A 12,534-nucleotide genomic window follows, 5' to 3' on the forward strand; every position below is an offset into this window, starting at 1 on the left:
GTAACTTGACCTTTATTTGTTTAGTTGTACAGTGTCAAGAGAAAAAACTACTATAATGTACATCCCCTCTGTTCAGTGTCAACATATTTTAATATCAATGTCACATCCAAGGACTTAGTCCCTAGCCACCATCACTTGTGAATTTATGCCTCAGATTTATGTTCTGTTCCTCTGGTTTTCAGGAGTGGTAAAACAAAACCTTTTATTCTAGCAATTTTCTAAGGTTACAAAATCAGTATTTGAAATGTGTCCCTATTTTGGGGCTGTATTCCCCCATTATTGGCTTTGTTCTATATTTTTATGCTAAAAGGTTGAGAGCTATGGTGAGAAGTGAGAACATGTTGTATCTTTCGGCTTTTCCCGATTATGTCAGTTTTTTTTTAGGACGGGGAAATAAACATTTTTTTACAAGTTATCAATAATGATAGTGTATCTATTTTCTGAAGAATCAATATTTTAGCAATAACATTTGACTAGGTGTGGGTATCACAGGATTTACCCCGGTCAGTGTGGCTTGATCATGAAGAAAAAAGCTGAGTTATTAAACAAAGCCAAAAGCTAGCCATAGGTAAATCCTGTAATAGCCATATTCAGGAGTGGATTGTTGCTATTATACAATGATATTATTTAAGAAAGAAATTGCTTAATTACTTAAATAATAAACAAGCAAGCCAAGAGAAGCCTCAGAACAAATCTAGACAAAAAATGGAAAGTACCGAGGTCCAAGCCCAAAGTGCCCTAAAACATAGCCATGCAAATAGAACAACCAAGGATTCTGAAAAAAGCCACAAACTTGAATTAGTTTAAAAGTTTAATATACACAGCTTTGAATGCTTTCATCCCTAATAATGAAACAGGACTTAATCAGAACAACAGACATTTCCCAAAGTGCATTTAAATAGTGATGAAAAGGTGCTACACATCAACAAGGCAACCAATCACAATTCTTGATTAAAATTAAAGAGAAAGGTAAATTAAAGTGATTAAAAACATTGTTTAAAAACAGATGAATTACAAAATATAGAGCTGCACTAGCCAAATGTTGAAACACTAGGCAATATGAAAATTATAACTTACCTACTCTTAATTTTAATACACTATTACAAGAGACCATGTCATTTTATTCAAGCAGCATGCTAACATTTAATTATAACTGCTACTGAAGCTCCCAGTACTCTAATGTATCTTTGCAAGACCTCCCCTTAGGTTTAGTAAAATGTGTTCTAAAATAAAAAAACAGAAACTTTAGTATTCACAATGTATTGTTCTCTTGTTTAAATTGAATTTCATAGTAATGTTCATAAATGCATTTTAATAGCGTTTTCAATTTTGCTAATATAAAAACTAAATAGATCAGCCCCATTGTTTTGCAATCACAAGTCTTATTCAGCCTAAATTCTTGCGGAATAGTTCTTAACTTTAAAAGATCACCCACAAAAAATATATTTCCACTGGTGGAAAGATCCATACTTTAACATACTCTTATGTTTCATTGCACCACTAATAATTTCTCTATTCGCTATCACTCTTTCTATTATTTCTTTTAAATTTATATGTCCCTTAAATGTAAAGTGTTGGGCTACACCTACTCTAGCTGTGACATTGGGGTCACTAGTTAAAAGCTTTCAATTATTCATGACTATTTTAATGGCATTAGAAGCATTGCTGAATTTAATTACCATAGAATTTGCATAGCATTTTGTGGGACTTTCATTACCCATCACATCCTTGTGACTACCTCTGCCAAGAACTGGAACAAAAATACTTTGTCTTTTTGATACCACCTTGGTTTTGAGTTCTTCCAGTAATCCCAAGCTTTATTAATAAACACTTCAACCAGTTTATTGATTTCTTTCAAAAACATATATCACCTGATCTTATTCTAGAAATTCTCACCATCTGACCTTTTACTAGATTCCTTTTTTGTAAAGGTAGATGGTTACTAGAATAGTGCAAAATAAGTTACTGGAGTAATTTGGTTTCCTGTAGAGCTGGGATTTCAATGGTCAAATTTCCAACTCCTTAAGTAAGGTCACATCTAAATAATATATAGCAATGAATAGGGATAAGTAAACTTAAAGTATGTAGTAGAATTGAAAAAAGAGACAAAAATCACAAAATGTAGTTTCATCACCCTTCCATATCAGCAATATGTCATCAAGGAAGCAGACATAAGAAGCAACTTCACTCATAAATTGGGAGCCAAGAATATGCTGCTGTTCCCAATTCCACAGTACTATACTGGCATGTAAGGGGACACATGGCGCACCCATCACTATGCCTATTCTTTGTTGATAGTACTCTCCTCAAAGTAGAGAAAATTATTCTTCAGCACTATCTCTATGAGTTCATCTAAATCATTATTCTCTGCATTGTTTAAGGTTTTATATAAAGGCACACCTCTGAAAACCCCTCAATGCCTATGCAGTGTGGGATTCATGAGAATAAATCAAAAATATTGATGGTAACTAAGAACCAATCATGATGTTAAAACTTATTTTCATGTGTTCAAAAAAATCCCATGAATCACTAAGAATATAGGAAAAGATTTTCAGAAAAATGTTTAAGGTTCCACATATAGAGACAACTAAGGGGTTGGTAAACAATCCTGCTGCAGACACAATAGGTCTTAAAGGAGGATCTTGCATGTTTTTATGTATATTTGGTATCTCAAAGATGGCAGGTATCACTGGATAATCTGCTATAAGAGACTTATAGAAAGTGTAATCACTCACCATTGGTCCAGTAAATGTTTCAAATATAGTCTAATTTTACAATAGGCCACATGAATTTCATTTTAGATACTCCAATATACCATGTTTCATTACTGAGCAAATTATAAATTCTAGAAACATAATTAATAATGTCTATTAAGACAACTCCACCTCCTTTATCTGGCTTCATAATTCTTAAATCATGCTTCTTAATCAAATCATTCATGATTAGTATCTCATCTTTAGTAAGATGAAAAGCACTTGAGTTTTTGGGCTGATTTTCTAATTTTCTTTATCATACTCACAAACCTTTTCAAACAAAGACAAAGTGGGGTGCAAAGGGGGTTACATATGCTTTTTCTAGTGAATTTAATTTTTAGCTAGTGATGTCAGTATGCTCATCCAATAGTACCTTAAAAATGAATTTGCTTACATAAAGCTTCAAATCAATTAATGCATCTGCTATATCAAATTTGAAACTAGGTACAAAAGTGAATCATTTACTAACGTCTTAAATGTCTTTCACCAATGACTTCTTGGCTATAATTAAAAAAAATTTAAAACCTTCAAGTTCATGATCAGAGGGATAACTAGTATCAGGGTTGGTAACTGGGTAACTCTAAGGTCAACACCACCTTCAATTAGCATTTGTGTAGCCTCTTGTGGTTGCGATAGGGTGACCCTATATTGTGATAATTCTGGTGTGTTCTGTGATCCTTTTTTGCTCTCCTCTCCAAGCATCTGAGAGAGGAAAACTGCACTGGATCTAAATACATCACCATCTATAACATCATTATCAGAATTAACAAATTAATCACTTTGAATATTAACATTAAGGGGAGACTAGTTATTCCTATTAACACCTGTAAATTCTGAAGGTGCAGTCTGTCTTACATAGGCCTTTGGAATAGGATAAACCTTCCCCTGTGCATATTCAAACTCATCCCTTTCTATTTATTTTTACATTTTTTGCTCTAACACATTCTTAGCATTTTTAAAAACTTCATCATACTCAGCCATCTTAATAACAAACAATAACTCTTTCATGAGTAAAGTGTTCACAGCATTCATTTATTCTAATAACAAATCTGTTTCCCTTTCATTTGATTTAATAAGAATTAGCATTAATTTCAAGCCACCCTCATCAAAAATGATAATTCATCAAGTAGAGGATAGTTCCTAGAAATGCCATTAAGAAACTTCTATAGTCATAGTCCCTTTGGAACCATTCCCTTTGTTAGACTCTCTTTTAAATATGTTATCAAGCTGTGGTATTTTGCACATAGGTTCATAGGTTCATAGGTTCATACTAGGCTATCTGCCCAAGGGCATTTATAAGCCTGGCCCATAGTTATTTGGCTTTCACCACCCTTTTAGTTTGAATAAAACTATGCCTATTATTTTGCTGTGCCTCTGTCAAGCAGTGACACTGAAGTAATCCCTGGGGTATATCTGCGATCCCCCATCCATTGGTCAAGATTCCTCTTGAACAAGGCCAGCGAGGTGCTCTGCCTCACATGTACCGGGATTTTGTTCCACAGCATAGGGAGTCTCTGGGTGATGAATCTGTCCCTCCAGCACGTTCTATTAATAACCATGTCAAGGTTTAGGTCTCCTGCCCTTGTGGTTCTGAGGGATCTAGATTTTTTGAGGTGAAGCATATTCATCAAATCAGGGTTTGACATGGCCTTATATGTCAGGCACAGGTCACCTCTGAGCAAGCGGTATGAGACTGAATAGAGCTGGAGTTCTTTCAGTCGGGCAGCATAAGACATATTTTTGAGACCCTTTATCCTTTTGGTGAGGAACCTTTGGGGCCTTTCCAGCTGCTGCAGGTGTCGGGTCAGATACATTCCGAATGGGGCATTGTACTCAATCATAGGTCTAATGAGTGATGAGTACAGGGGGACGATGACCTCCCTTGATCTAGATGTGAATCCCTTCATGATCAGGTAATTTTCATAAGTAATCTTTACTGAAAAGTCTTATAGTGTTCATTAAAAGACAACCTTACAAGAGAAGGAAGAGTCTTGGTATGAAAGTCCATGGAGGTTTCAGTTAGCCAAGCATTAAAATCAAAACTAATATGATGTGCAGTAAGTGGATCACCAGAAACAGTGCAGGCATTGAAAATATAATCTTCAGTTGGTACTACATTGTTAGACGAAGTGGAAGGTTCCATTGGGTTGGAATTTCTAGGTTGCTGGGTACCAACACTTGCATTTTTGAAATTATTGATGTTTGTGCAGTCTTCATTACTCAGGGACTTATTCACTGTGATGTTGCTGGTATAAGTAGTTCAATAAGCTGTGTCAGTTTACATGACAAATCAGCAAAAACTTCCCCCTCTTTCTTCAACAGTAGTGGTAGCATCCAAGGATCTCTCAGTGAACTGCTCAGAAAGCTTGTCTAATGAGGAAAGCTCCAGGTTGGAATCTCCTGTTGAATAAAACAATAGCAAGCAAGCCAGGAGAAACATCAGAACACACAAAGACAAAAAAAAGACCCAAGCCCTAAGTGCCCAAAAACATAACCACAGCAAATAGAACAAACAAAGATGATGGTAAAAAAGCCACAAACTCAAAGTATTTAAAAATGTAATATACACAACACTGAATGCTTTCATCACTAGCAATGAACAGGACTTCATCAGAACAAAAAACAATTCCAAAAGTGCACTTAAATAGTGATGAAAAGCTGTTACAAATTAATGAGACAACAAATCACAATGTTTGACAAAAATTAAAGTGAAACGCAAATTAATGTGAGTAAAAACATTGCCTAAAAACTGATGAATTACAAAATATACATTTACACTAGCTAAATGATGAAACACTAGGCAATAACAAAATTATAACTTAGCTGCTCTCAAGTTTAATACACTATTAATAGATACCATGTAATTTAATCTAGGCATCATTCTAGCATTTAATCATAACTTCCACTGGAGCTCTTGATAATCTAAACTGCCTTTCCAAGGCCCCCATGAGTTTGGTAAATCTTATTCTAAAATGAAAAAAAAACTTAAAGTTTGATCAATTTCCTACTCTTTGGCACATCTTGGCAAATGAAGGAAAGGCAATCACAGGGAAAGGGAAGCAAAACAAGAGCAATGGTAGAAAAAACTGAAGTAAGGAGGAAAAAAGAAAAGAAAAATGTAATTACAATTTATACTTTGCCCAAAAATTTACAATTTATAGACAATACAATTCCGGTGACATTTCCATCTCTCTCGCTCTCTCTCTCTCTCAGATTCTATTAAGATATGTTTCTTACTTTTCTTTCCACCTATAAGTTAAGCAAAGCTCTGAGATTACCTAGCATATACTCTATAATTTCCTAAGCTATGGCCATTTATTGCATGTAGTGTTTATAGTTACATAGTTATACTCAATATTTTTTCAGTTTTAATTTTTATGTAACGTAGATTTAAATTTCTGAAGCTGATTTGCTATATTTTGCTACCGTTAGAACTATACTTCAACTAATAACACTTGTTTAATAAAAAATACAGCAGGCATTACTATCTCTGATCCCTTAGGTTCTCCACTGCAAATGATCACATCTCAGAAATGTTTGGGCTATGCATTAGACCCACATTTCATATTCACCCCCCACAATTAAATCATTACAAATACAGTCTTATCAACATTTAAAATGTCCTATTAAATTTTAAAACCAGTACACCTGTGGCCAGAAGAGAAATAGTTATCAGTGTTGTTATATTCAGACTAGAATTCTACCCATGATCTTCCAATCTTCCACCCACAATACTGCCCTGATCCAGTCTACTGAGAAAAATGTCTTAGATTTGTTCACCTCCCCAGTAACCACTGCAACACCATAGGTAAATGGAACTGGTTGCCAGTGCAAGCTATATCTGTGCTGTTGTTTAATTCTCTCACATACAAACAACTTAATGACAGCTACTGTTTCCTACTAAAAATAATATTTTTTTTTTCAAAACCTCTGAAGCACTGATCAACTTCAACATGTCAGACCTCCCTTTGAGCTACAAATCACCACATAAGCTTTCTCTAAAATGGCACCTGCCCATTGTAATGATATTCCAGAAGTCATAAAGAATCACAAAAGTCTGACAGCATTCATAAAGAAACTCAAGTAACACCTTGTTGAAATAAACACATGTTTATGCTTCAGGGGCATAGCCTAACTTTTTTAAAGGACAAAAATTGGTACTCAATGCACCATAGTTATAGTCTTCATATTCCTACAGGCTCTAAGAAGTAATATTCTGTATGTTATGGTAATGATGCTCTTGAAGCAAGAAACAGGATGGACAGGAAAATAACTCCACAGAAAATAATTTATTCGTAAGTGCTTTTTTCATGTAAATGCAATGAACTTCTTCAGACAATATGAAACTCAATAAATACAATTTAAATACCATTCATTTGCACAGATCATTAAAAGGTAGCAACACTTAAAAGCCGTCCAAAATGTTTAAATGTACACTTCTCATTACAATTACATATGTGCTTCTAAAAAATCTATAAAAATATCTATAAAAATATCATAAATATTTTGTCAAAAATGTCAAACTGAATTATTAATATATAAAATCACCATTAAATTAAACCCCAAACATTTTGCTTGGCTATCTCTCTAAAGATTTTAATTTTAAAATACAACTAAGAGAGACATGTTCATTTAGCCCAGGGTAGACACAAGCATTTCATTTTAACTGGCAAAAAGCTCTCTCTCTTCTATCCTTAATTCCCAAGGGCCACCTCTAATATTTTTTGTAACCTGTTCTATTACAAGGTATTTAAAGAAGTGTTCTTTATTTTTCCAATATATCCTTGGCAAGTGCATTATTTCAATTAGCCATAGTAATATCATGTTGGTGTTTGTACACACATTGTTTAAACATTCTTTCAGTTTTTTCCTATGTAAAATCGAGGGCAAAGTTGGCATCTAGCCATATATATCACACCTCTAGAATTGCAGTTGAATTTCCCCTTCAATTTAAACTTTCACCTAAAATTTCAAAACCAATTGTTACATCCATGTGTTTACAATAAGGACAGTGGCCACATTTATACATGCCTCTGGTCCTGTTTAGAGTCAAAGGTTTATTTTCAAGTAGACTTTTTAATTTACTGCTTTTTCCAAAAATGATTCTAGGACATTCATCGATTTTGTACCTAAATAAATTGTCCTGTGTTAAAAATGTCCAATTTCTCATTAAAATTTCCTTTAAGTCCTCAGCATCACAAGAGAAGGGGGTAATAAAACTCACCCCAAAATCTATGTTGTTAGCACTCTCTACGAGTACATCACTTAAAAATAGTGTTGGAATATTACCAGAAGTTTCTTCATTTAAAACGAGTTAAAAATGCCCTGACATCCTTTTATTTGTTACTTCAACCACTAGATCATTACTAAGCCAAATGGGATAGCCATGTCTTAAAAACATATTCTTAAGGGTAGAACATTCAGTGCTAAATTCATCATTTAGTGAGGTCATTCTAGCTGCCTTTACTAGTTGTCCTTTTATGACACAGCTTTCTTTTGGTGAAATGAGTGGGAGCTACTATAATGAAGGAAGGTATTTGAGCATGTTGGCTTTCTATAAATTTTAGCCAAATACCTGTCTTCCACTCTACTTTTGGTTAACGAGACATTGAAGAAAGAGACGAACGCCATGCCAAACTGATATGTAAATTGCAGAAAGTCTGTGTTATTATTCAAGCAATCTACAAACAGTTTAGTTGCTTCTATGTCTCCTTTAAAAATCACAAAAATATAATCCAGGTACCTGGTGTAGCAGTATACCTGGTTCATTAAATGGCTGTTTTTAAATAAAAGTTCCTTTTCCCAAAAGACCATTACTGTGTTGGCAAAACTGTCCCCACAATGTGACCCCATGGCAACACCATTTTTTTTGCAAATAATATTCATTATCAAATAAAATGCAATTATTAGCACAATGTCCAACAACCTTTCAATCAAATTGATGTCATTAGCATCAGCACCTTTTAACATAAGAAAGTCGATGACTCAAGGTACCCCAAAATCTGGGGGTATAGTTGTGTATATGTCTTTGACATCTATAGTCAGGAAATTAAAGTCCTGCTGAAAGTGTAATTTATTAAGACCTTTTAAACCCCCCTCCAAGAGTCCAAACAGATTTGGGGTTCGGACTGCAAAAATCTCTTTTAGTGTCAATGACCTTAGCACATTCGTAGGTAATAGATTTTCTGCCGTCAACTAATAGTCTCATGGGGGGGGGGGGTCACATAAGTTCTTATGGCTATTATGGATCCTGAATTGAACAGGTGTGAGGGGGCAGCCATATTCAAATAGTTGAAAATGTCTATATCAATAGTTCTCTCAATGAATAAATCACTTATATAAGATTTTACTCACTGCTATGCTCCATGTACTTCATTCAATGATATTTTCTCATATGTGTCAGTATTTAACATGTCTTTCATTTTAACAAGATAGTCACCTTCATCCATGAACACAAGCCACCCCCTTTATTGGGTTTCATGATACAAACATTTTGTGCCCTTAAAAAGTCAAGGATCTGTCTCTCAGTAACAGTTAAATTAAATGTGGCTTTAACATATCTATTTAAATTGGCCCTAATATCAAGTTCACATGGCTTTTCTAACAAAATTAGGTTTGTTTTTAGCGGAGGATTAAACAAATTAGCAATTCAAGTCACTATTCACTTGACTATTCTGTCCAAAAAGGATGTTCATGTTACACTTACATATAAAATGTTTGAGAGCCAGTAAAGTTCTTGACACATCTGCTCTACCTGAAAAACAACCAACAAGGAGGAATCCACCAAATGTAGTTTAATAAAAGAACTCTGACGTCTCGGCCACTGCCTTCAAGGAGTACCTGTGGCCGAGACGTCAGAGTTCTTTTATTAAACTACATTTGGTGGATTCCTGCTTGTTGGTTGTTTTTCTGGTTTGGATCTACAGTTGTTTCATCCACATCTGCTCTACCTGTCAGAACAAATTGTTGACCCTTTGCCAAAACACCAATAAGTCCACTTTCTTTGTTCAGTGTAGAATAATTATAAATTTTGAAATCTCAGTCTGTGTTGGTTAAAATATTAAGTTTAAAATGTTGATTAGAGCCTCCTGGTGTATTATTTACTGTTATTACCTGCAGCAACGGTTCTGTTTCCTGGTATGTTTGTTCCATTGATGCCCATCCTGAAAGTTTGATTGACCATTCCTCTGTTCCCGATGAAAACCCTAATTATTCCGTTGGTTTTTTCCATGTATTTGTTGCACATTGTTCTCTTGTCACTCATGTAAATGTTCACTCCTCCTTAAAGAGGAAGGGTCAAAACCATTACTGGTAACACCTCCAGGGGGGGGGATATGTATGTTAGTCTCATGTATTTGAGAGGTAGAATTATTACACTCATCATTAATAGTGCCCATAGTTGGGTTACTTCTCCTGTTTATAGGTGGAGGAGCAGGTAAGGCACAACCACTTTTGTAGTCGTGTCTGTCCCCATTTTCTTTATTTTAGTGTCCTTCAATTTACCAATAATTTGGTCTATGTGATAATATTCAAACTTATACCACAAAATGGGGTTTGGGAGGGTGGCCTAATGGATAAGGTGTTTGCCTTACAAACACAATGTGCAGGGCTTGAGTCTCACAAGGGATAATTGGCTAGGCTTAAAATGGCTCGCAAATGCAGTTAGCCTAGTACTAATCTATGAACCTATGAAAAGTCACTGTCCAAAGTAATTTAATTTTCAAGTATGTGTAACTCGGGTTTTAACATTTCTGCTTGCTGGTTGTAATGTTTGATTAATAATTCTAGGAATTCACATCCTTGTCTGTCAAATAGCTGTAGGAGTTCACGATGAAAGCAGGAATTCTCCTCAAGCCCATTTGGATACCTCCATAATTGCAGCCCCTTCGGGATGTGCTGCCTCCTAATAAATTCTTTAAAGTAGCTTATCTCCATTTGCAATTTTTTATATTTTATGAGCTTTCCATCAAAGTTTTTTAAGTTGTTTAAGATGTTTCTGTGTTCTACATCATTATTAGCAGTGTCGGATAATGTATGGGTAGTGCCCAAATTGTGGGTGCCAAAGGAAATTGGTTCAGCTAGACAGTCTCTAAGTAGTGGAATAGTACATCTGTCTGGACCATTTGCATTTGACCCTCTTGATTCACTCATGTTGCTCATGTTGTCTCCATGCAAGGTGGCACTATTTTGAGGAGACAAGCCATTCAAGTGTTCATTGTTGTTAGATAACAAAGGTGCTGAGGATATAGGTGTATAGCCAATTCCAAAGCCTGCACCTTGGTCACTTGAATTGTTACATACCCCATTATTCATAAAGTTGCAACCTTCTCTTACATTCGTGGTGTCCCAGCCTTCTGGCCAAATTGGCCACACAGGGGTTAACTGCAGAATTAGGAGTGTTAAATTTTCCAAATGATTCTTTCCAGCTGAATTAATAAGGAGAAGTTAAGTGTATTTACATGAACAAAAGCACTTACAAATACATTATTTTTGTGGAGTTATTTCCCTGTCCATCCTGTTTCTTGTTTCAACAGTTTGTTCTTCTGCCTTCTTTAGTTGTGTGTTTTTTTGGGATGGATAGCAGAAACAGCTTGCAATCACAGTCTTTATTTAACCAAACTTCCCTTGTTAATCTCTTTCCTCAATGTCTCGTTAACCAAAAGTAGAGTGACAGGCAGATATTTGGCTAAAATGTATAGTAAGCCAACAAAATTGAATGCCTTCCTTCATTATAGTAGCTCCCACCCATTTCACCTAAAGAAAGCTGTCATAAAAGGACAACTAGTAAGGGCAGCTAGAATGACCTCACTAAATGATGAATTTTGCACTGAATGTTCTACCCTTAAGAATATGTTTTTGAGATGTGGTTAGCCCCTTTGGCTTATTAATGAACTAGTGGTTGAAGTAACAAACAAAATGATGTAAGGGCACTTTAAACCCCTTTTAAATAGGGAACCTTCTGGTAATATTCCAACAGTATTTTTAATTGATATACCTGTACAGAGTGGTAACAATGCAGATTTTGATGTGAGTTTTATTATCCCTTCTCTTGTGTTGCTGGGAACTTAAAGGACATTTTAATGAAAAATTGGGCATTGTTAAGACAGGACAATTTTATTAGGTACAAAAGTGATGAATGTCCTAGGATCATTTTTAGAAAAAGCAGTAATATAAAATGTCTACTTGAAAAGAAACCTGTGACTCTAAACAGGACCAGAGGCATGCATAAATGTGGCCACTGTCCTTATTGTAAACACATGGATGTAACAATTGATTTTGAAATTTTAGGTGAGAATTTTAAATTGAAGGGGAAATTCAACTGCAATTTTAGTGGTGTGATATATATGGGTAGATGCCAACTTTGCCATAGATTTTACATAAGAAAAACTGAAAGAATGTTTAAACAACATGTGTATGAACACCAACATGTTATTACTAGGGCTAATGTAAATAATGCACTAGCTAAGCATATATTGGAATACCTTGTAATAGAACAGGTTACAAAAAAGATTAGAGGTGGCCCTTGGGAATTAAGGATAGAAGAGAGAGAGCTTTTTTGGCAGTTAAAATTAAATGCTTGTTTAGTTGTAATGATACTCTTCTTATACATGGCTTTCTGCTTTATTTTCTCTGATTTGACATGTCAGATGTGATGCAACATGGATTGTTTTTTTCTTGTAACTGCTTTGATATGTAGCTTGAGTTTTTTTGACTGACTATAGATTATTAAAAATGATGCAACATGTTTTTTTCTGCATTATATTCCTGTTGTGACACAGGT

The sequence above is a fragment of the Protopterus annectens genome, chromosome 3.part0, assembly GCF_019279795.1.
Source record: "Protopterus annectens isolate FY-2018-M chromosome 3.part0, PAN1.0, whole genome shotgun sequence".
NCBI classification, from domain to species: domain Eukaryota; kingdom Metazoa; phylum Chordata; order Ceratodontiformes; family Protopteridae; genus Protopterus; species Protopterus annectens.